Source organism: Lepisma saccharinum, chromosome 8 (assembly GCF_977018435.1).
Source record: "Lepisma saccharinum chromosome 8, izLepSacc3.1, whole genome shotgun sequence".
NCBI lineage: Eukaryota > Metazoa > Arthropoda > Insecta > Zygentoma > Lepismatidae > Lepisma > Lepisma saccharinum.
In genome coordinates this window covers 59,458,338-59,482,788 of record NC_139236.1, presented here as the reverse complement: position 1 = coordinate 59,482,788, position 24,451 = coordinate 59,458,338, and positions in this window count along the sequence as shown.

The following is a 24,451-nucleotide window of genomic DNA, read 5'->3' as shown; positions in this document are numbered from 1 at the left end:
TAAAAACAAGTTAATTGAACATTTAAAATACTGTGGCAATCATAAACCTGTTCATATGGTGATGCCTAATCCAAGTGAAAATGCCAAATTCAAAAAATTTGAAGCCTTGTTGAAACACCCAGCATATATAGTCTGTGATTTTGAATCAAATCTCAAACCCCTTGAATTCTGCAGCCCAGATCCTGATGAATCTTCAATTACATCATACCAGTTACATGAACCTTCTAGTTTTTATTATGTTGTTGTACAGGATGGTGTTGTTAGTAAAGAATATTTATACATGGGACCAGATGCCATCAAAGAATTTGCACATAGAATAGAAAATGAGTGCCATGACATAGCATCTAATGTCTTATTAAAATCAAAACCCATGATGCCTTTAACAGAGGAACAGATGCAGACAACAATGCAGAAAAATGCCCGGTATGTGATTCTGAATTTTCAGATACAAATATCAAGGTGAAACACCATTCTCATACAGATGGTAAATTCAAAATGGCCTTGTGTAATAGCTGTAATATTAAGATCCAGAGACCAAAATTTGTCCCCATATTTTGCCATGGTGCATCCAATTATGATTTTCATCATCTGATCAGGTACGAGGGGTTTTACAAGCAGAATTTAAATATTTTAGCAGAAAATAATGAGAAATATATTGCCATTAGCAAGATAATTAAAGTTAATGGTGTTCCCATTCACTTAAGATTTCTTGATTCCTACAGAATTCTGTCCGCTAGCCTGGCTACACTGGCCAGTCAATTATCTGATGATCAATTCAAAATCACATGTGCTATGTTTCCAAATCAGGACCTGAAATTAATTAGGCGGAAGGGTGTATATCCATATGACTATGTTACAGGTTTTTCTAAATTTGATGAGTGTTCTCTGCCACCACAACAAGAGTTTTACAGCAAACTCAGGGCATCTGGAATCACTGATGATGATTATCACCATGCCCAGTTGATGTGGAACAATTTAAAATGCCAGACATTTGGTGATTATCACAAGGCATATTTAAAACTTGATGTCACTCTCTTAGCTGATATACTTCAGGCATTTAGAAAATCTTCCATGGAAAATTATAAGCTGGATCCAATGTATTTTTACACTGCACCAGGCCTAGCATGGTCTGCAATGTTTTTAAACACTAAAATGCAATTGGATCTGATCCAAGATCAATATATTTATCTGTTTATGGAACAATGTATAAGAGGAGGCATGGTGCAATGTTCTCAGAGATATGCCAGAGCTAACAACAAATATATTCCTGATTATGATCCAGCACTGCCATCAAATTATATACTGTATGTAGATGCCAACAGCCTGTATGGTTATGCCATGATGGATAAGCTGCCATATGCAGGGCTTGAGTGGGTTGAAGATTTCAATATTGAAGATCTTCAGGATTTTGATGACAGTAACTATGGCCTGTTCTTAGAGGTTGATCTTACAATTCCTGATGATTTGCACAAGACATTTTCTGATCTGCCCCCAATTCCTGAGGTTAAGTGTTCACCTGGCTCTAAACAGAAGAAGCTCATGATGACTCTAGAGCCAAAACAGAATTATGTCATATATTATAAAAACCTCCAGTTCCTAATGAATCATGGTGTTCAAGTGACCAAAGTTGGCAAAGTTTTGAGGTTCAGGCACTCAAGATGGTTGAAGCCATATATTGATACAAACACAGAGCTTCGAACATCTGCAAAGAGCCAATTTGATAAGACCTTGTTTAAATTGATGGTAAATTCCGTGTATGGCAAAACCATAGAAAATGTCAGAAAACATACTGGTGTTAAATTAATTACTTACCCAGCCTGAGCAAAAAATTGATAGGAAAGCCTAATTTCAACTACAGAAGAATTTATGATGAGCATATGGCACTCTTCAACATGAAAAAAACAAAGATTAAGTTTGATAAGCCTATTTATGTAGGGGCTGTGATATTAGAATCGGCCAAATTACACATGCTGGAGCTCTATTATGATGTGCTGAAGCCTTTTTATGGTGATTGTGTAAAACTGATGTACATGGACACAGATAGTTTTATCCTTGATATTCAGACAGAAGATGTTTATCAAGATATATCACAGCCTGAATTGTTTAAATATTTTGATACCAGTGAACATTCAAAAATTCAGCCCCACAACAAAAAGGTGCCTGGGAAGTTAAAAGATGAGACACTTGGTGATGTTATTGTTGCATTTGCTGGGTTAAGGGCAAAGATGTACAGCTTTGAAACATGTAGTGGTGTTGTTGCAAAAAAAAAGCCAAGGGCATTGGCAGAGTAACTGTGGACAAAGAGCTTGAAACAAAAATTGTCTCAAATCACAGAGTTTAATAAGAACATCAGAATCCAGAATTCAGAGTGTGGATCACTTGTTGACTACAAATGTTGCAAGAAAAGTGGCTCTGGACCCACATGATGATAAGAGATGTATTTTGTCATGTGGCATACATACTCTACCATGGGGTCATTGTGATTTGAAAAGTGGCAAACAATGCTCAATTACAGAGCATGATTTGAAAAAAATAAACATGCCTATAAATTTATTTGGGTTCAAAAAACAGGCTATTATTGACCTGCCAACACCAGCACCCTCTTCTGATATAAAATCTGTAATATCTAAACTAAGTGGTTTGTTAATTATTCATCTGAACAGCATACTCAGGAATTGGGGGCAGATGTTGATGATAAAACAGGTAAAACATTGTACATATTTAACAATAATTTAAATCACTACCAGTTACCTGTAGGTGGTCAATTACAATTTATTACAACCCCCGAGGGTAATGTCAAGATTTCAATAGGGAGAAATATTTATAGAATTAAGCACTCAAACATGATTTCTGGCACTGTATATACTGTTTCTGCTGGTGACTGCTTATATATTGAGGTCCCGGGATTCTATGACAAGCTTATACCTTTTTTATAGAATTAAGAATTAGATATTCAATAATAAATAACCACTAAATCAAAAATGCCTAATGATATATTTGGCCATACAAGGCATGAAGATCACAGTGATGAGATTCTGATGCTTGATGTCAGAGTCAAGAAATTAAGAAGTGATTTACAAGCTTTACAAACCACACTCAATGCTAGTCTTCAACTAGAAATTACAAATTTACAATCACAATGCATGGACCCTCTTCTTAAAATTGACTCAGAACTCAAAGTGCTGCTTCAGAAATATACTGACCTGGCAACATTGGATAATTTTCAAAGTTTAGAGGAGGCTGTAGCAGCTCTTCAAGCCAAATTTAAGACTCAGGCTAACAACTCTGAGCAATTGAAACAACAATTGGAAGAGCAGATTAATAATGTCCAGGCACAGCTCCAAAAAATTGTCAAAAGCATAAAATCACAAGAAGATTTTGATCTAGTGATTTCCACTCTAAAATAACAGTTTCAATCACTGGAGATTCCTAATCTGGGCCCTCTAAACAATGCCATAGCCGAGGTTAAAGAAAAAATTGAGACACTTGAAAATTTTATGAACAACTTGCCATCTTCTGATGCTTTGAGTGCTATAACTCGGAGTGTTGCCAACATCAAGCTGCAACTTGAGACATATGAAGATTTTGGAAAAATTCAGAGTACCATAACCCATCTTGAGGGTACAATAGCAGCAGTGCAAAGTGATCTGACAAATGTACAAGAATCTCAAGAATCTCGCCTGCCTGGTATTGTAGACACCCTTGTCAGTGTCCAGCAACAGATCACAAAACTTGAAAACCTCAACACTGAATCTGAGCTAACAATCAACACCTACTCAGGCAGACATAGCCCTGCTCCAAGATGCTATGCAAAGTGTGGCTGATGCTTCTGAATTAAATAATGTAAAATTGGCACTTGAATCTTTGCAAAATACTGTATCAAATCTGCCTACATCACAGGAACTTAAAAATATTAAGAGAGCTGTGAATCGCATATTGAAATCAAAAGATATCAAGAATATCCAGACAGAGATCAAACAACTTACTTAGACAGTGGCCACTCTACCAACTAATCAACATATTAATGAACTGCATGCCCTGTTTGAGGATATCAGAAGACAAGTCCATGATCTTACTGCTCAAAATTCAAAATTGGCAGTTGTTGAAAATTTACAGCAAATTGTAGCTAATATCAAGCAACAGCTAGGAAGCATGGAATCCAACCAAGCAAATGCTCTGTCTGTTTTTGCCACCCAGCTTCAAGAGATTGTGCAACAATACAAAAAACTTGTTGTGGACATAAAGATCAAGCCAGGCCATGATGATGTTGTTAGGACTATCAATGAGCACCTTGAATCTGTAACAAGTAGATTGCTTACAGCAGAAAAAGAAATAACTGGCATAATCGAGAATCCTAAACATACAATAATCCTTGAATTGTACAGTATCCCCAACAAAGAATATGAATCACCATTTACACCAGGTGGCAAAATATATATGCTGTCCCCTGCACAATTTTATTACCAGTTTTTTGTTGGGGGCACACTTAGGCCAATCAAGATCAAATATTGGCTACAACCACAGGCACACCACTACCCTACCTTATCAATAACAAATGCTGATAACAAAGCAAAAATCACCAGTGTAGAGTTAAAGGATTTTACAGATCCCAATACATTAGAGACATCTTATGCTGAAGATGATGGCTCTCTGGAATTTAATATACAAATAGGAGACAAACTGTATTTAGAAAATCCTGTAGTATCAGCTGCTGAACACCCTATAGTTGCAATATTCTTGTTTACATACTATGTCTAGACAAATTATTGTTGATGAATTACACAGACAAGCCATACATAATTATAAGAGACTGCCAGTGGTTACAAAAGGCATAGATGATTTATGGCAGTGTGACTTGGTTGAGATGTCAAGTGGACAGCTGAAAAACTTAGACAAGATCAACAAGGGCTACAAGTATCTACTCACTGTCATAGATACATTTTCAAAATTTGCCTGGGCTGTGCCACTCAAATCCAAGACTGGAAAATGTGTTACAGAAGCCTTCAGGACAATCATCAATCAGAGTGGAAGATCACCGCGCTATTTGCAAACAGATAATGGCAAAGAATTCTATAATTCTGTGTTCCAACAATTTATTAAAAGCCGGTCAATACAACATTACTCGAGTTACAGTGATCTCAAGGCCTCTATGGTAGAAAGATTCAACAAAACCCTAAAAAATCATATGTATAAACAATTCACACTTCAAGGTAATTATAAATGGCTCAGTATTCTACCAGAACTTCTACATAAATATAACAACTCGGTCCATTCCACAATCAACATGAAGCCCTCTGAGGTAACTTCATCTGATGAGCAAAAATTGATCAGCACTGTTTATTATCCTAGATACCAGCCAACAACAAGAAAAGCCAAATACAAGGTTGGTGATCAAGTAAGAATCAGCAAATATAAGCACTTATTCAAAAGAGGCTTTACCAGAAACTGGAGCACTGAATTATTTACAGTGGTTCAAGTTAAACCTGGGACCCTTAACACATATATAATAAAAGATCACCGAGGAGAAATTCTCAAAGGCAGGTTTTATGAAGAAGAACTCAGCAAAACTAAGCAGCCTGACACATATCTCATAGAAAAAATCATCCGCAGACAAGGCAACAAGATACTTGTCAAATGGCTAGGTCTCCCAGAACACAGCTGGATCGAGGCAGACAAAGTGATACTATGAACACCTGGGATGTTATAAAGAGGCTGCCAGAGCCTGAACAGCAGAATAAGAGAAATGGCAAGCTGTTGCCTGATAATATTAGATGTCTTATTGTTTGGCCATCGGCTTGTGGTAAAACTACACTAATGATTGATAATTTTTTATTGCCACCCAACTGGTTAGACTGGAAAAACAGGCACTTGTATGTCTTCTCTAAGAGCTTGGAACAATTAAAATATCAGCAGCTGATGAAGCTATATGATGGACTGGATATAGCCACTTTTGAACCAGATGTTAAGCCACTTCATGAATGTCTCGATAATTCTGTTGTTGTGTTTGATGACATTATACTGGATAATCAAAACAAGGTTAGAAATTTTTTTACACGGGGGCGGCACAAAAACATAGATTGCTTCTACCTGGCACAGACTTTTTCTAAAATACCGAAGCAGCTGATCCGAGACAACAGCAATTTTATATGTGTGTTTCATCAAGATCATACCAACCTCAAACACATACATGATGAATATGTAGGTGGGGACTTGAGCTACAATGATTTTTCCAAGTTTTGCAGTAGGTGCTGGAATCAAGACAGTTATGGGTTTGTCACAATTGATATGACAAGGAAACCCAATAGTGGCAAATACAGAAATAAAATCAACAATTTTGTAGACATTGAAACATATATAAATTACCATGAAAAGGCCAATCATTGATGATCTTAAATTAAGAGATTATCTTGTAAAAAGATTTAAGGGATGGAAATCAGAGAACCGAGGAATCTATGAACAACACAAGCAAACAGAACAGCCTATTATTGATGCTATTAGTGAATTAGGTAAAAATATCAAAACTGTTACAGAGCAAAATCAAAATTTGATCACAGAGCTTGTACCTGTAGCTGCAAGGAACATATTAGATTATCAAATCACCCCACTTTCTAGTATTCATACACCTAGTCCTGTTGCTCCTCGAAGAATTGAAGCTACTCAGGATCCTATTGAATTGGGTCTTCTTGCTCAAAAATATTTAACCACACCTAAAGACAACAAAGATGAGGTCTTTGGCTTATATGCTGACACAGAGCGTGATGGTAGCATCATACATAGAATTGGCAATTTTAGAGTAACATTTATGGGAGATGATGTAATTGTATATTCAGAATCTCATCTTGGAGAAAGAGGTGGTTTTGTTAAATATCCTGCCACACCTGGATTTTGGGAACTGATGACTAGGAAGAGACCTGGCAGATATACAGATCAAGATTATGAGCACTACAAAGAAATATTAATAAAATCAGATGCTCTATACCAGAACAATGATCCCACACAAAAAGAGTCAAGTCTAGCAGTGGAGCAAAATACAACAACTTAATCAAGCCCATATGGTCACAGATCAAGACTGGCAGTGGAATCAAACAATACAACACCCTGCCTAAATAATTTGTGTGGGTTGATGATGTCAGGAAACTTGTAGATAGGTTGCTGGTGATAGCTGGGGAGGAAAATGCTGGCAACCACAATTTTTACAATGAAAAGGTTGGAATTATGGACATGATAAGCACAAAATTGTCTAATTTTATAGTGAATGACACTAAGGGGATTGGATATCTTATAAAAATTATTAATACTCTACCACCTAAATTTTGGAATATCTCTGAGGGTCGGGGGCTGGTTAATATCATAAACAAGCTGCCATTTGAATTACATATTCCAGGTTATCAGTATTGTGGTCCCGGTACAAAATTGGACCATAGATTAAATAGAGGTGACCCTGGTGTTAATCCCCTAGATGCTGCTTGGAGAGACCATGACATAGCATACAACACACATTCTGATCTTGACAAGAGACATGTTGCAGACAAGAAATTAGAAGAGGCTGCATTTGGTAGATTTGTAAGCAAAAATGCTTCTTTAAGTGAAAGAATAGCAGCATTGGAGACCACCATAGCTATGAACACCAAACAAAAACTGGGCTGGGGGTTGTGAATAGGTATATAGTAAACCTAGGATGAAGGCCAAGGGTGTTATGTATCAGATACCTTATGCAAGTCTTAAATCTGTTAAAACTATTGATAGTCTTTTAACCAAAAAGCAGCGCAAGAAAAAAAAATTCTTGTCTTGCCAAGGGCCATGGTATGAAATTATTACTTAGTACCCCCGAATTAAAAAAATTACAGCAATCCAGGAAAAAATCACATGTGGGTGGCTTCATATTTACTATCCCTGCCATCTTAGCAGCACTTGGGGCTGTTGGGAGCTTGGCTGGGGGATCAGCTGCCATAGCAAAAACAGTAATAGATGCCAAGAAGAATAAGGCAGAATTAGATGAAATGAAGCGCCATAATCTGGCCATGGAGAAACAAGGCAAAGGTGTTAAGAGAGCCATGAATAAGTTTAAAAAAAACAAGAGCCGTTTACAAACCAAGATATTGAAGCTTTAATCAAGCCACTGGGCATCAAAAATTTTAGAGGTGTGTACATGTCTGATTCTTTACCAGAACAACCACTCAACAAAGAGTGTGGCATAGTTAATTTCGATAAGTACAAAAGTCAGGGCACTCACTGGATCTGTTATCTTAAATATTTAAAAGATGAGGCATTTGTGTTCGATTCATTTGGAGGTATTCCACCTGAAAATTTAGTAAAATATCTAAAATCAGCTAATCTTTATTACAATAATGCACGTGTTCAAAATTTCAAAGATGTTAATTGTGAACATCTGTGTTTATCTGTTCTTAGATATATGTCTCAAATAAATAAACCATCAATTGAAGATTTTCAAAAAGCCCTGTGGTATCTGAAGCATCATGGGAGTATTCCATCTCACCAGCCAAAATTCAATATTGAAACTTAGATTACATGATGATATAGTGTATCCCAAAACAATAGCTCTCAGAGCATTTTATGGCATGTACTTGATCCCTAATATTACACACCACAACAACACAATTGCAGTTGGTGATCAAAAAATTGTCATCACTCCAGGGCAATATAATCTATCTACTCTAAATGCTCAGTTACCCAGAGGTATAGTGTTAACTCAAAATTCTGTCACTCACAGAGTAGAGATTGTATCTGCTACAGAGACAGTGGATCTGGGTACTATAGGAGAGCTGTTAGCCTTTGAGAACAACACAAAACTTGAACCAGCCATCAAACACACTGCTATTAATATACCTAAATTCTTAGCCATAGAAACTCTGAATATTCACTGTAATGTGGCCGAGGGTATGATCACCAAATCAAATGGCATAGGCACTCACAAACAAACTGGCATCATTGCAACATTCAAACCTAACTCTGAATTTATGGAGCCGATCATCTACACTCCATCACCAACATTATATTTTCCTGTGTGCCATAACAGAATAGATTACATTGAGTTGATGGTCACTAATGAAAAAGAAGAATTAGTTGATTTTGCTGGAGCCACAACAACTGCAATCATAGAAATTAATATTTAAATAAAAATACATACAAAAAAATGGAAAATATTGAGAGTTATGAGCTACAATCATTCCCCCGAAACAGGAGGACCTTTGCAAATTTAAATCAACCCAACACAGAGATTGAGGTTGATCTTGATGTAGGGGATGGCTTTATACACCCTCACAGAGCAGATTTATACATCAAATTTGATGTTGTAAAGCTCGATGGTACAGATTATCCGGCAAATTCAAATATAAGATTGGTAGACAATTTTGTGCCACATCTGTTCTCTGAAATTGAGATCAGAAAACATGGTGTTGTTATAAACAGAGTGGATTACCCTGGCTTTACCTCTACAGCTTTGGCCACATTAAAATTATCCAAAACCGAGGCTTTTACTACAAAATAGGTGGATTTGAGGCTAATGATAAGATATTATCTAAGAACCACACAGTATTGTTCCCCATGCGCCTGTTACCAGGATTCTTCTCAGATTACAAAGATATTATGTGGAAGGGTGGTTTAAGAATTACATTTAAAAGAGCTGCCAATAATGATAATGCTTTGATGAGGTACAGTACATTAAATTCTACTGGGGAAGCTCTGCCTAATACCCTACCTGATGAGGGCAAGTGCCTTATTCAGACTATGGAGCTAAGAATTCCAGTTGTTGAATATGAAGCCAGTTATGCTCTTAAATACAAAGCAGATATCATAAAAAATCCACAGGTGCCATTACAATTTTATACATATCAATGTGTACAGAAGCCTGCCACTGGTAGCTATTATGAGTTTGATGCTACAAATTCAGTCTCCAGTATACAATATGACATGCCAGATTTTGTGGTGGTACTGTTTCAGACTGGAAGACACAACAATCAGGAAAAAAATTCAAGTAAATTTGATAACTGCAACATCAAGAACATATATCTTAAAAATAGCAGAAATGAGGTGTTTCCTAGAGAAAATTATAATTTAAACATGTCCAAGGATGATTTCCTCAAATTATATGAAGCATTTACAGCATACAAAAGGGTCACTACTGGCAATACTGACATGTATTACACACCAGATGAATTCAAAGCACAGAGACCCATGTTTGTCATCAACACTTCAAAAAGGAAACAAGTTGTGGTTAATGACAGGACAAACATTAAAATTATCTGTGAATTCCATGATACACTCCCCGATGACACCATATGTAGTGTTATTCTTATAGGTGAAAAATCATATGTTTAAGATGTAAGAAATGAGAGAGTCACAGAGCAATTCTAGAGGGCCTCTGCATATTACATTGTTTTTAGTACTAGATATGCAAGTTGGGCCTGGTGTCCAATTAAAATATTCAGATTAACATATTAATTCTCTGAACTGACTGTCAAGTATTTAAGCACACTTGACAGAGTATTACACTAGAGGCAATAAGCTCTTATGAGCATTTTTGGCTTAGTTTTAAGTGTATCCAAAACAATATCAAGAGGGGCATATTTTTGACAAGCTTATGGACAACAATCTCACAGATGTGGCTTTTGTAAGTGTAAGCAAATCAATCTGAGGGGGCTCATCATTTCACGGGAAATTCCCGAGGGCATTTTTACAAAAATCTTGGGTTAGACAGAGTACCACACTTGAGCAATAATCTCATATGCACATCTTGAGCTAGTTTTAAGTGTAGCCAAATCTGCCTGAGGAGGGCTCATCATTTCTCGTCCCAGTAGTACCACAAAACACACTACTCATGTACAGTCACGGACAGTTCTGGTATGTAACGATCCTATTGACTATAAATGGGATTGTTACAACGAAAAAGTGGCCGTGACTGTAAAGCTGTCCGATTTTCCACAACTCTGAATTATCTGATCTGAAACAAAGTTTCTGTGCAGTAAACATGGAAACTTTGCTGTTATTTATAGAAGGAAATCTTTATACGAATATACGAATATATTTACTTTGTACGTTTAAGAGTACATCCTATGTATTTGTACTCTATCTATGGAAAGAAAAGGCTAACACAAGCTGATTCAGTAGCCACTTGATATGGTTAAAAAAGGATATATGGTATACCTCATTGGCTACAAAAGTTTGACACCTGGCCTGACACCCATCTCGAAACTTTCATGTGATCTCTTCGAATGTATTTATCAATTGCAACATATATCCTTCCATTTATGTGTGATTCAGGTTTTTTGCCAGGAGTCTGTGGAGCAAGTGAACGAAAGCAAGTCCTCTGCGCAAGTAGTGACTCGTGAGGTTTATGGAGCTACCAGCAGTTTGCTACAGCGCGCACGGCTTTGCTCAGCACACTCACTTTCTCCACAGACTCCTGGGAGGTTTATTCTGGTACCGCTCCCGCCACTCGGTGGTTGTCCGCTGGAAGACCTTGACAGCCATCACGCGAGTGCTTACACTAAATAAGAGAAGCGCTGGAGACAGTACGTGCTTGGTTCCCTGCCAATCAGAGCTCGCCGTTCGATTGCGAGGGAATTTGAATACTTGATGGCCACGTTGACAGTAAGGCTTGATTCACATCTACGGTCAGGTCACTGCACCCTCACGCTCCGCTCACGGTCAGGGGTTATCCACACTAGCGGTCAGGCTTCGCTCCAGTGTTGGTTTCTTCACAGAGTACACCGATTTTTTGGTATCAAAAGTCTGCCGATTGTGCTAAGTACAATGTTTAAAGATATTTTCAACGACGGACTTGTCTGTTACAGCACTGGCATTAATTAGAAAGAAAAGAAAAAAATTGAAAAAAAACGGGATTGATTAATATGGTTGATTTACTTTGCTTTTTTGCCAGTTTTGACTAATTGCGAAGATGAGGGACATCATAAAGATCATCTATGCCCAGGCCGGGATTCGAATTCGGATCACCTGGCGTCATAGCGCGTTGTTCTAACCACTCGGCCACGGATTGATTGATTTAGTTTACTTCGCTTTTTGTTCCACTTTTGGCTAATTTGCGAAGATGACGATGAGTGATGATATCATGAAATTGATGAATGGACACTCATAAACACTCGTGCCCAGTCCCGGATTCGAACCCGGGACAACTCGGCCACCAATGTCGGCTATTAATATATAATACTGTTTTCTTATATATACAGCGTGAGCACAAAAACACTCCCTGGTTCAAGATGTCATAAAATTAATAGTTACTTGAATATTTTGATAAAATTGATATCCAAAGCTCGGTTAATCGCTAGTTGTGAATTCGGTAGCTAGAGGGCAGTAAAATCGAAAATGGCGTTCACTCAGCAGCAAAGAAGCTGGTGCGTGTTAGAATTTGCCAAAACAAGCAGTGTTGTGAGAGTGCAGCGTGCATTTAAACAGAAGTTTAATGTTGATCCACCTACACACAAATCCATTCTGCAGTGGCATAAAACATTTGTTGAGAGAGGATGCATTTGTGATCAAAGAAAAGAACATTCTGGCCGACCGTCCATCTCTAAGGAAATTGTGGAGCTTGTGCGAGAAGCCTTTGTACGCAGCACCAGAAAATCAACACGTCAAGCCAGCAGGCAGTTGCAGGTGTCACAATCTACCGTAAGCAAGATCTTACGGAAGCGTTTGCGTTTTCACCCGTACCGGCTGCAATTGGTTCAAAAGTTATATCCACAAGACAAGGTAAAGCGACGTGAGTTTTGCGAGACTATCCACACTTTAATGGAGGACGATGAAACCTTTCTGACAAAGATCATTTTTATTGACGAGCCGACCTTCCACTTGAGTGGAAAAGCGAACAGGCATAATGTTAGGATCTGGGGAAGCGAGCATCCGCATGCCACTCTTGATGCGGAACGTGACTCACCGAAGGTGAATGTTTTTTGTGCAGTGTCAGAGCGTCGAGTGTACGGTCCGTTCTTCTTTGAGGGGCCAACAATCACAGGTGAAAGCTACTTAACAATGGTACGTGACTGGTTAATTCCTCAACTTGCTGCAGAGAGAGGTGACTACATTCTACAACAAGATGGAGCGCCCCCACACTGGCATCAATCTGTACGCAGCTTTCTGAATGACAACCTCCCACACAGTTGGATAGGACGAGCTGGACCCAATGATCAAAATCTATGCAAGTGGCCCCCACGATCACCGGACATGCAAGTAGGGTAAACGGTACGTTTTAGGCCACACCCAAAATTTTGGTTTACTTTTATTGTGTATACCTATACAGTAATATACTCAAAATCGAACTTTGACTGTTACGAAAGTGACACAATACAAGCTCAAAAAAAAAAAGTCAAAGCTCAAATTCCAATTTTCATAGTGCAAAATTGCTAATTTTCGAAAATCCCTCTATAACTTTTGCTAAAATTTTATTTTTCAATAATTAAAGCGAAGTGCTAAGTTAAAAATAAGTGGTAAGTTACTTCCAGTCCACTTCCGGTCCACTTCCGGTTTACTTCCGGTCCACTTCCGGTCTACTTCCGGTTTACTTCCGGTCCATTTCCGGTCCACTTCCGGTTTACTTCCGGTCCACTTCCGGTCCACTTCCGGCTTACTTGACAGACACTTGTGGGTTACTGTGGTGTCTTCTGATTGGCTTACTGTTTCAGATGCGGTCCGTGCTTAGGCTATTTAAAGAGTTTTCGTATTACTGATGAGTTAATATTGTGAGAATAGTTGAAGAGTATAGAGGTGTTGTTCCAGTGTTCTTCAGTAGTCAGAGAAGGGGGTACGAGCAAATACCCTCCTCTCCCCAAAATCTAACAATTTCATAGTGAGCTCTCTTAGTGTAATTTAACTGAAAATCATGATTTTAGCTGATTTTACAAGTATAAAAACTGAAAATTTGTTTTACGCAAGAGTTCAAATTCTAGTTTTATTGTATAAGATTTTTTTTATAGTTGCAGAAGTTCAAAAAACACAGTTCTACTATTGCATTCCACAATATGTCTAAAAGTATATCGAACTAGACGGGTCTAATAATTTCTTAAATGCAATTATTTTTCCAAAGAAACTTCTGCAACACAGAAATGTTGGCAAGAATTCTCATCTAACTTAGTTGTTGACAAAATCAATAGTTTTGCATTCCAAACATTCCCCGAGTGTGCGTGCGTGTGTGTAGATGTGACGTCAACTTCTTAAGAATCTCACGTCAATAATACTAGCTTGGGAAGGTCGTGACATTTTTTTTTCTCTATAAAAAAGAGATAGAGGATCATGTAACTTGCTTGACGTAGACAGGATGTCAACAATGCATTCATAACTAACATGTGATTATTCAAAAATTCAAATAGTGCAGTGGAAAACAACTAACTTAGTTTAAAAGTGTTTTTTTCTAGTAAATAGAATCTTATTAAATTTTGACTTGATTGTGAGTTTTGTGTTTTTCCCCGAGAAAATTTATATATAAATACCAAGAAACTTCTATTTAAATAACATCTTGTAAAAAATGACAACTTGTATAACTGACTTACCACTTGAACTGCTATACAAGATTTTTGAATACACAGTCGATGGAGGTGAGGATGTTGCGAGACTCGTTGAGTTAAGCAAAATAGTGCCTGAATTTTATCTACCGTGCGAGATGATTTTTATGGATAATCTTCGCAAAATAAGTGGTATTTAAAAGTTACAGAATCCTGATTCTCTTTTTCGAGCTGCAAGCAAAAAATTGGCTGATAGGATGGACGAGTTTTATGAGGGGAGGGAAGGAAGGAGACGGTATACGGATGATTGGTATAAGTCAAATGCTGAAACAGACAGAATTATCACACAACTTATTGCTTTGACTGAGGCACGAACTTTTTTTCTAACCTGACATGATATATAAATAAAATACTATTACTAAAAAGGAGATAAACGGATTAACTTTTGCAAGCAACCAAATCTCATGAAATATTGATAAAAGATATGCTTAATAATATAAACAAATGAAAATTATATTAAAGAGGAAATAAAATAAAAAGTAGACTTAATTCAGGAAATGCATGTTATTTCTCTCTAAGAAATTAAAAGTTAAAATATATAAAATAGTAATTTTACTTGTAGTATTATATGGATGTGAAACTTGGTCAAATATAAATTAAGGTGTATTTAAAAATAAAATTGTTAAGAAAATATTTGGACCTAAAAGGGATGAGAAGATAGGTTAGTGGAGAAGGTTACATAATTTAGAATTACATAATTTATATTTATGTCCAGATATTATTAGAATAATTAAATAAAAAAGAGTTAGGTGGACAGGATATGTGCTACAAAGTCTGAATGGGAGAGAAAAGAGGAGTTTATAGAATTTTTGTTGGGAAACTTGATGGTAAGAGGAGGCCTAGACGAAGATAGAAGGACAATATTGAGATGGATCTAAAGGAAATTGCTAGGGATGGTTAAGAATATATAAATGGATAGATGCAAGGCCTGTGTTGCTGCAGCTACGAACTTTTGGGTTTAAGAATACTAGAGAGTTAGTTAGTTATGAAATTACATGGCACTATAAAAAAATACAATTCCTGGCATAGAATGAATTTTTTAAAAAAATGAAATTTATTTCTTCATAATGAACTTTAACCTATAGCATTGTACAAAAAAGAGATTACTTGAAAAGTAAAATTAATGCAATTGAAATAAAAGTATCAGAGGTGCAAATAAATTTAGAAAGGGGTGGCAACCTAAAATAAACTTGATGAAAAATGGCTGACTATTTTAAATAGATCGAAAAATTGCTTTAATGATTTTTTAAATGTTCATGTAAGAGATAAATCAGAAATAAATGAAGCAAAACTTATAGTCCCAGAAACTAACTTGATTGAATTTAAAAATGCTAAAAAGATAAATTATTCGTATTTGGAATACCTAAGAATCTTGTACAATTTATGAAATGTTATAAAACAAAGATGCATTATATTTATTGCTTTTTAATTTTGTCTTAGAATATGCTGTTAGGAAGGTAAAAAAAAACAAAAAAAACTAACAAAGTACTGTGACTCAACTGCAGATGATGTAAATACAATTAAGAATAATGCTAAAAAATTTTTCAAAGTATCTAAGGAAGTTAGCACAGGCCGAAACTAAGTGATAATTACTCGATTTTTGAACTAGTTTCCAAATTCAAGTACTTAGGAGTAATACTAACAAATGAAAAGTAGGATTAATTCGGAAAAATGCATGTTATTTTTCTCTTCATAAATTTTTTGTCTTCTTGTTTAATATCTAAGATACTAAATGTTAAAATATACAATAACAGTAATTGTGCCTGTGGATGTGAAAACTTGATCTCTTGAAGATAAATTGAGGTGTATTTGAAAATAATATCCTTAGGAAAATATTTTAGCCTAAAAAGGATGAAGAAACAAGTGAATAGTGAAGTTTACATAATTTAGAAGTACATAATTTATGTTAGTTTCCAAGTATTATTAGATTGATGATTAAATCACAAATACTTAGGTGGGTACGAATGAGAAAGGAATAAAGGAGATTTTACAGGAGTTTTGTTGGGGAAAACCTGATGGTAAGAGACCAAAACGAAGATGGAGGCGGACCTAAAAAGAAATCGGTAAAGATGGAATGGAATATATAAATCTTGCTCAGGATAAGAACAAATAGAAAACTGCAGCCATGAACTTTCGGATTCAAGAAAGCTAGACAGTTAGTTAGTTAATTGATATTCAATATTAATATTGCTAAATATTACTAAAACGTTTATCGAAACGTTAAAACGTTACCAAAACGTTTACCGAAACGTTGAAACGTTTATATAGGAACGATGGAACATATTATAATCCTCATCTTCATAATTAGTAAGTAAGTGCTATTATTAAACTTACGAGGAAAAAAAATAAGTTTTGTAGGAATTCCCTTGTCAATATGAATACCATGTTGCTGCCTTTTAGTTTCTGAAATATGTCAAATTATATTACATTGAATATCAATTAACTAACTAACTCTCTAGCTTTCTAGCTTTCTAGGTATTCCAAATACGAATAATTTATCTTTTTAGCATTTTTAAATTCAATCAAGTTAGTTTCTGGGACTATAAGTTTTGCTTCATTTATTTCTGATTTATCTCTTACATGAACATTTAAAAAATCATTAAAGCAATTTTTCGATCTATTTAAAATAGTCAGCCATTTTTCATCAAGTTTATTTTAGGTTGCCACCCCTTTCTAAATTTATTTGCACCTCTGATACTTTTATTTCAATTGCATTAATTTTACTTTTCAAGTAATCTCTTTTTTGTACAATGCTATAGGTTAAAGTTCATTATGAAGAAATAAATTTCATTTTTTTAAAAAATTCATTCTATGCCAGGAATTGTATTTTTTTATAGTGCCATGTAATTTCATAACTAACTAACTCTCTAGTATTCTTAAACCCAAAAGTTCGTAGCTGCAGCAACACAGGCCTTGCATCTATCCATTTATATATTCTTAACCATCCCTAGCAATTTCCTTTAGATCCATCTCAATATTGTCCTTCTATCTTCGTCTAGGCCTCCTCTTACCATCAAGTTTCCCAACAAAAATTCTATAAACTCCTCTTTTCTCTCCCATTCAGACTTTGTAGCACATATCCTGTCCACCTAACTCTTTTTTATTTAATTATTCTAATAATATCTGGACATAAATATAAATTATGTAATTCTAAATTATGTAACCTTCTCCACTAACCTATCTTCTCATCCCTTTTAGGTCCAAATATTTTCTTAACAATTTTATTTTTAAATACACCTTAATTTATATTTGACCAAGTTTCACATCCATATAATACTACAAGTAAAATTACTATTTTATATATTTTAACTTTTAATTTCTTAGAGAGAAATAACATGCATTTCCTGAATTAAGTCTACTTTTTATTTTATTTCCTCTTTAATATAATTTTCATTTGTTTATATTATTAAGCATATCTTTTATCAATATTTCATGAGATTTGGTTGCTTGCAAAAGTTAATCCGTTTATCTCCTTTTTAGTAATAGTATTTTATTTATATATCATGTCAGGTTAGAAAAAAAGTTCGTGCCTCAGTCAAAGCAATAAGTTGTGTGATAATTCTGTCTGTTTCAGCATTTGACTTATACCAATCATCCGTATACCGTCTCCTTCCTTCCCTCCCCTCATAAAACTCGTCCATCCTATCAGCCAATTTTTTGCTTGCAGCTCGAAAAAGAGAATCAGGATTCTGTAACTTTTAAATACCACTTATTTTGCGAAGATTATCCATAAAAATCATCTCGCACGGTAGATAAAATTCAGGCACTATTTTGCTTAACTCAACGAGTCTCGCAACATCCTCACCTCCATCGACTGTGTATTCAAAAATCTTGTATAGCAGTTCAAGTGGTAAGTCAGTTATACAAGTTGTCATTTTTTACAAGATGTTATTTAAATAGAAGTTTCTTGGTATTTATATATAAATTTTCTCGGGGAAAAACACAAAACTCACAATCAAGTCAAAATTTAATAAGATTCTATTTACTAGAAAAAAACACTTTTAAACTAAGTTAGTTGTTTTCCACTGCACTATTTGAATTTTTGAATAATCACATGTTAGTTATGAATGCATTGTTGACATCCTGTCTACGTCAAGCAAGTTACATGATCCTCTATCTCTTTTTTATAGAGAAAAAAAAATGTCACGACCTTCCCAAGCTAGTATTATTGACGTGAGATTCTTAAGAAGTTGACGTCACATCTACACACACGCACGCACACTCGGGGAATGTTTGGAATGCAAAACTATTGATTTTGTCAACAACTAAGTTAGATGAGAATTCTTGCCAACATTTCTGTGTTGCAGAAGTTTCTTTGGAAAAATAATTGCATTTAAGAAATTATTAGACCCGTCTAGTTCGATATACTTTTAGACATATTGTGGAATGCAATAGTAGAACTGTGTTTTTTGAACTTCTGCAACTATAAAAAAAATCTTATACAATAAAACTAGAATTTGAACTCTTGCGTAAAACAAATTTTCAGTTTTTATACTTGTAAAATCAGCTAAAATCATGATTTTCAGTTAAATTACACTAAGAGAGCTCACTATGAAATTGTTAGATTTTGGGGAGAGGAGGGTATTTGCTCGTACCCCCTTCTCTGACTACTGAAGAACACTGGAACAACACCTCTATACTCTTCAACTATTCTCACAATATTAACTCATCAGTAATACGAAAACTCTTTAAATAGCCTAAGCACGGACCGCATCTGAAACAGTAAGCCAATCAGAAGACACCACAGTAACCCACAAGTGTCTGTCAAGTAAGCCGGAAGTGGACCGGAAGTGGACCGGAAGTAAACCGGAAGTGGACCGGAAATGGACCGGAAGTAAACCGGAAGTAGACCGGAAGTGGACCGGAAGTAAACCGGAAGTGGACTGGAAGTAACTTACCACTTATTTTTAACTTAGCACTTCGCTTTAATTATTGAAAAATAAAATTTTAGCAAAAGTTATAGAGGGATTTTCGAAAATTAGCAATTTTGCACTATGAAAATTGGAATTTGAGCTTTGACTTTTTTTTTTTTTGCGCTTGATTGTGTCACTTTCGTAACAGTCAAAGTTCGATTTTGAGTATATTACTGTATAGGTATACACAATAAAAGTAAACCAAAATTTTGGGTGTGGCCTAAAACGTACCGTTTACCCTACTCATGCAGTTTGTGACTTTCTCCTTTGGGGGTTCGTGAAGGACCAGGTCTGTGTACCTCCACTACCCACAACCTTGAATCATCTTCAGGAACGCATCAGTACAGCTGTCAACTTCATCACACCGGATACGCTTGAGAAGGTGTGGTTGGAGCTGGATTATCGTCTCGATGTTTCCCGCGTAACAGGTGGCGCGCACATTGAGCATTTGTAATTCCAATGAACACCACGAAAACTTTGAGTTTTTACAACTACTGTGAACATTTCTGTAGAATACTACTTTTGGTATTAAAGTTATACCCTTCCAAAACCATGGTGTGTTTTTGTGCTCACGCTGTACTTTCGGTTTGAAATCGGCAAATGTTTATTTGCAGCTACAATGTGCAAAACTGTAAATGTCAACAGTGGAAAACACTACTTTGTCCGTCTAGGTTTGGCATGAACTTTTTCGGCCTCATTGTTTCATATCCACATTGTTGGCCATTTCTTTTATCAGAAAATTTCCGACACAACACGTGACAGATAAACATCAGGTTCTAAACCTAGTTTCAAGGACCCGATTGTTAAGCACATCCTGTTAAAAGTCGTCTTGCTTGACTAAAAAAAGGAATAAGTTTATTTAGTATTCTGTAAACGAAGAAAAAGTTCGTCTAGATATCAAGAATGATTTTTTGCCTTGGCAGAGGGTTTGTTGTCCGGAAAATATGACCGTCCACCAGGCTAGCTTTTTTATTTAGGGATTTTAATTCATTCGAAAAAGGTCATTACAACTAGTGCTCATGGGTCATATTTGTGGTTAGTCCCCTCTTGAATTTTTGTGATTGGTTATAATTGTAATTGGTTTGTTTCGGTCAGTTTTTTTTTCTTAAATTTATTTTACTCGGGTTTATGAAATCTCATATTTTGACATGTTTTACAAACAGAATTGAGAAAAAAATATTTTGGAATTTTTTTTGCACAATCAATTTTATCAATATTCGCCTATCTCTGTTTCAATAGGTCCAGGCCGCTCATCTTCTATGCACAAAACTGGGTTACGTATCCTCTGCAACGGGATTGGTGGACGGATTTTGAGCGCAGCGCGCCTACGCCGCTGCAGGTTTCCTCAATGTTTGGGGCGTGCACTGTTCAAAGTGGCTGCGGTAAAAGTGTTGTTTGGAGCAGCACAATGCGGAGAAGAAGGTGGACTTGGTGTTCTGCAATAAATTGCAAGAACAATGGAGGAAGAAAAGATGAACAAAGAAAACATATAAGTTTCTTCCGCTTCCCAAAAGAACCAGAAAGGTGCTTTCTTTGTATATTCATGCACAGAACAGAATGTTTTGATAGTCGCACAACATTTAATTCGATCGTCAATAACATGGAAACTGTTAGAAATATTCTCACCTTTTTTATATACAGCGTGTTTGAAAAAGAACTCCCTAGTTTTAATGTGTCCTAGAATCTGTGCAAACTGACATACAGTATTCTAGTTTGTGGTGTTTGATTCATCAACTCTCCAAGTTTGGCACCCTTGCAGTTGGTAGGTCTGCTTGACCTTGAGACGGCACCAGTGCTGTGTTTTTTCCTTTGTTCCCAAAGGGCTGCATTGTGTGCCTTTTACCTACCCACGCCCGCTTGCTCGCGAGGACAGGTATACCTGCTCGCCTGCCCACGGCAACGAGTCGACTTGCGTCTTTACCCGGGTTCTTGGTCTTCAAGGCGCTCTGCGCTTACAAGGTAACTGGGCATTTAACAAGACCCGGGCGCCTGCAAAACCTGCTGGAAGGAAACAGCCCTCCGGCAGCGTGTCGCTCCAGGTGTTTCATCACCACGTGGACGGCTGCAGCCAGTGTTGCCTACTTACGTAGCTCCTAAATCCTACGAAGTCCTAGGAGGAGCTCTCTCCTCCAAGGAGAATTTACAGTATATACTTAGTGATTTCAGTTCATTGTAAGCAGTTTTTATCTTATTGCCAGGAAATGCACGCAATATTACAGCTTCATTTATTTAAATGAATGATCGAGCAAACAAAAATCTTTTCACTGAAAACTAATTGTTTTTTATTGCATGGTGCCTTAACCAGGCACGCAGTGGCGCAACCAGAGGGGGGCAGGGGGCATTGCTCACAACCTTGGACGGAAATTAAGTCTAGCGGAGGGGTCAGGGTGGGGGTCAAACATTAAAGCACAAGAAAAAACAGGCTAGCAGAATTAAAGAGTAGCAGGGCTAAAGGGTACTCAAGATGGAATTAAATTTCATATTTTTCTTGCATTTTCCTTCCAGACGGCCAAGGGCACCTGCAGAGGGGGAATGGAGAGGTAATTGCAACCCCTTGATTTCAAATTTTATGAAAGTAGAAATATATTATAAAATATTATACAGTCTCATCAAGTTCAATGCCGTAGCAAAGGGGTAGCGGGAGACGGTCCTGAGCGCCGAACGATCTAAGTGAGAAAAGTTTTAAAACAGAATGCTATGGCGGCCCGTGATATTATTTGCTATTAATGTTGGTTTGTTACGAGTTGGATGAATTGATTATGTAATACGTCGCTCCATGTGAAAAGAAAATATTGTAGATGGAAATTTTACATGCCATATGTATGTACATTCGGAATGCATTTATCATGCACTTTCTTTCTTTCAAAAACAGTTTGTGTGCTTGTTTTCCATTATTAACTAACAATCCTCTGTTTCAACACAAATGCGTGAGAACCGACTTCTACCCCCTTTTTGCATGATTTATGAAGATAATAATGCCTTTCATGCTACTTTATTACTATTATTGTGATTGTTGTTGTTGGCACGTTTATCCAAGTACTTGCCCCCGCCCCCCCCCCCAAACGAGGGTAACGGCAATGCCCCTGGCTGGCTACGACCCTGGTGTTCGCAGTAGAAGAGTGTGTTGTTCGACTCGCGACCTCAGCGTCGAACGTGACATGTTTCAGTCCTGCCCTATATCACTATATACACGTATATTGGTTGTTTACGACATATACTTATGGATCCTCTGCCACGGAAAACCTATTTCAATGTGTGTGTGTGTGGGGGGGGGTTAGCAACAATCGTCGTAAATCTCATTTCATTGGTGATGTGGCTTACGAAGCTTTGAGTTCCCTTTTTTAAGTAGTGAAAATCTATTGCAGTTGGCAACACTGCAGAACGGTGTGGGTCCGGTGCAGTTTCTACTCGAAGTAACTACGTCACGCAGAGGGAGGGGCCTGCAGTTGATGGAAAGAACTAACTGAGACCTACTAGGTATCGTAAGACTGCGGGTACCCGGCGGGTCTACAATGCCTGCCAGGAACGATCTGGGCAGGTGGCCAGACAAACTGCTCAAGCGAGGGTGTTGCGCAGGTTGCATGGTATTTTAGGAGCGATGTCTCGCGAACGGGTCTGCTCCAGGTCTTGTGCAGGCCTCTGTTTGTTCCCTCAGTTCAGTTCCGGCGATCGTGTAGTGCAGAGCAACTCAGCAACAATGTGTACTCCGCAACAGAAAGCGCAGTGTGTTATTTGGTTTGTGAAAACTGAGTCAGTTATAACTAGAGCCCGGAAGTTTGGCAAAATGCCTCTTTTTATCTACTGCATATATTGATAAAATTTTTCCGGATATACGTTTCTCATGTTGTTTCGAATGTTTTAGAAGTCTTTTCATTTTGCCTATTTTGCCTATTTGGGGTCCCACTGCCTATTTTTAATTATAATGCCTTTTTTTTGCCTTTTTCAATTAAATTTGACCATTTTTTTAAAAAAAAATGTGTATATAAATTATTTTTCTCCCAAAAAACATTGTTGGCATTTATTTTTCTTTCGTTTATTATGTGAATAATTTTCGCCTTATTTAAGTAATATTGAACTCACGCATGTTTCAACATTGCTGAAGGAGAAAAGTGTGAGAAAAATGTATTTCATGCTCAGTTAGGATATTGCCTTTCGGTTAACATTTCCTTGTGCATGATTGACTGCTGAAGTGGACAGGTTGATTTCGAACACAAAGAACATATTTCTGAAATCTCCCTCTCGAACCCCAAAATTTAAGGAAGTTGCATCTGAGCTTAGTTTACCTCCGCAACCAGTCTTGACCAGATGGGGAACCTGGATATCAGCAGCTATATATTATGCTAACAACCTTGAAAAAATCAGTGAGGTGATAGATGCTCTTCCAGAAAATGAAGCGGCTTCAATTCGTGAAGTGAAAAAACTCCTGTGCTATTCAAGTTTATTTTTGCACATTATGGTGCATTCCCAGAGACAATTACAATTACAGAACTTAAAAAAACACCTTGTGGCATCCATGAAAATGTACGAGGAATCTATGCAGCAGATGATGGAAGTGCCAGGAGAAAAGGGGTCAGCTGTTGCGGAAAAGTGCAAGCGGGTAGTGAGTGCAAATGAGGACTTGAAACAATTGAAAACAATTTGTGATATTCTAAAAGGTGAAAATGCTGTTACCGAAATGCGTCCAGCTACATTAGCTTGTTTTATGTATGTTCCAATAACTTCTGTCGAAGTAGAAATATCATTTTCTATTATGAAAAACATTGTCTCTGACAGACTACTATCAATGAATGTTGAGTAATTAAAAAAAACACCTTGTAGTTACGTGCAATCAAGACGGAGAAAATTGAAATGTCTTCCCAATGTAGATTTTAACATGTTGCCAGAAAGTATAGATAAAAGTAAGCGACTTCCAAATGTGCCTTTTTTCGGTTTATTTTGCCTTTTTTTATTTTTAGTGCCTATTTTCCACATTATAAATGCCTTTTTGCCTGCCTATTTTAACGAAAA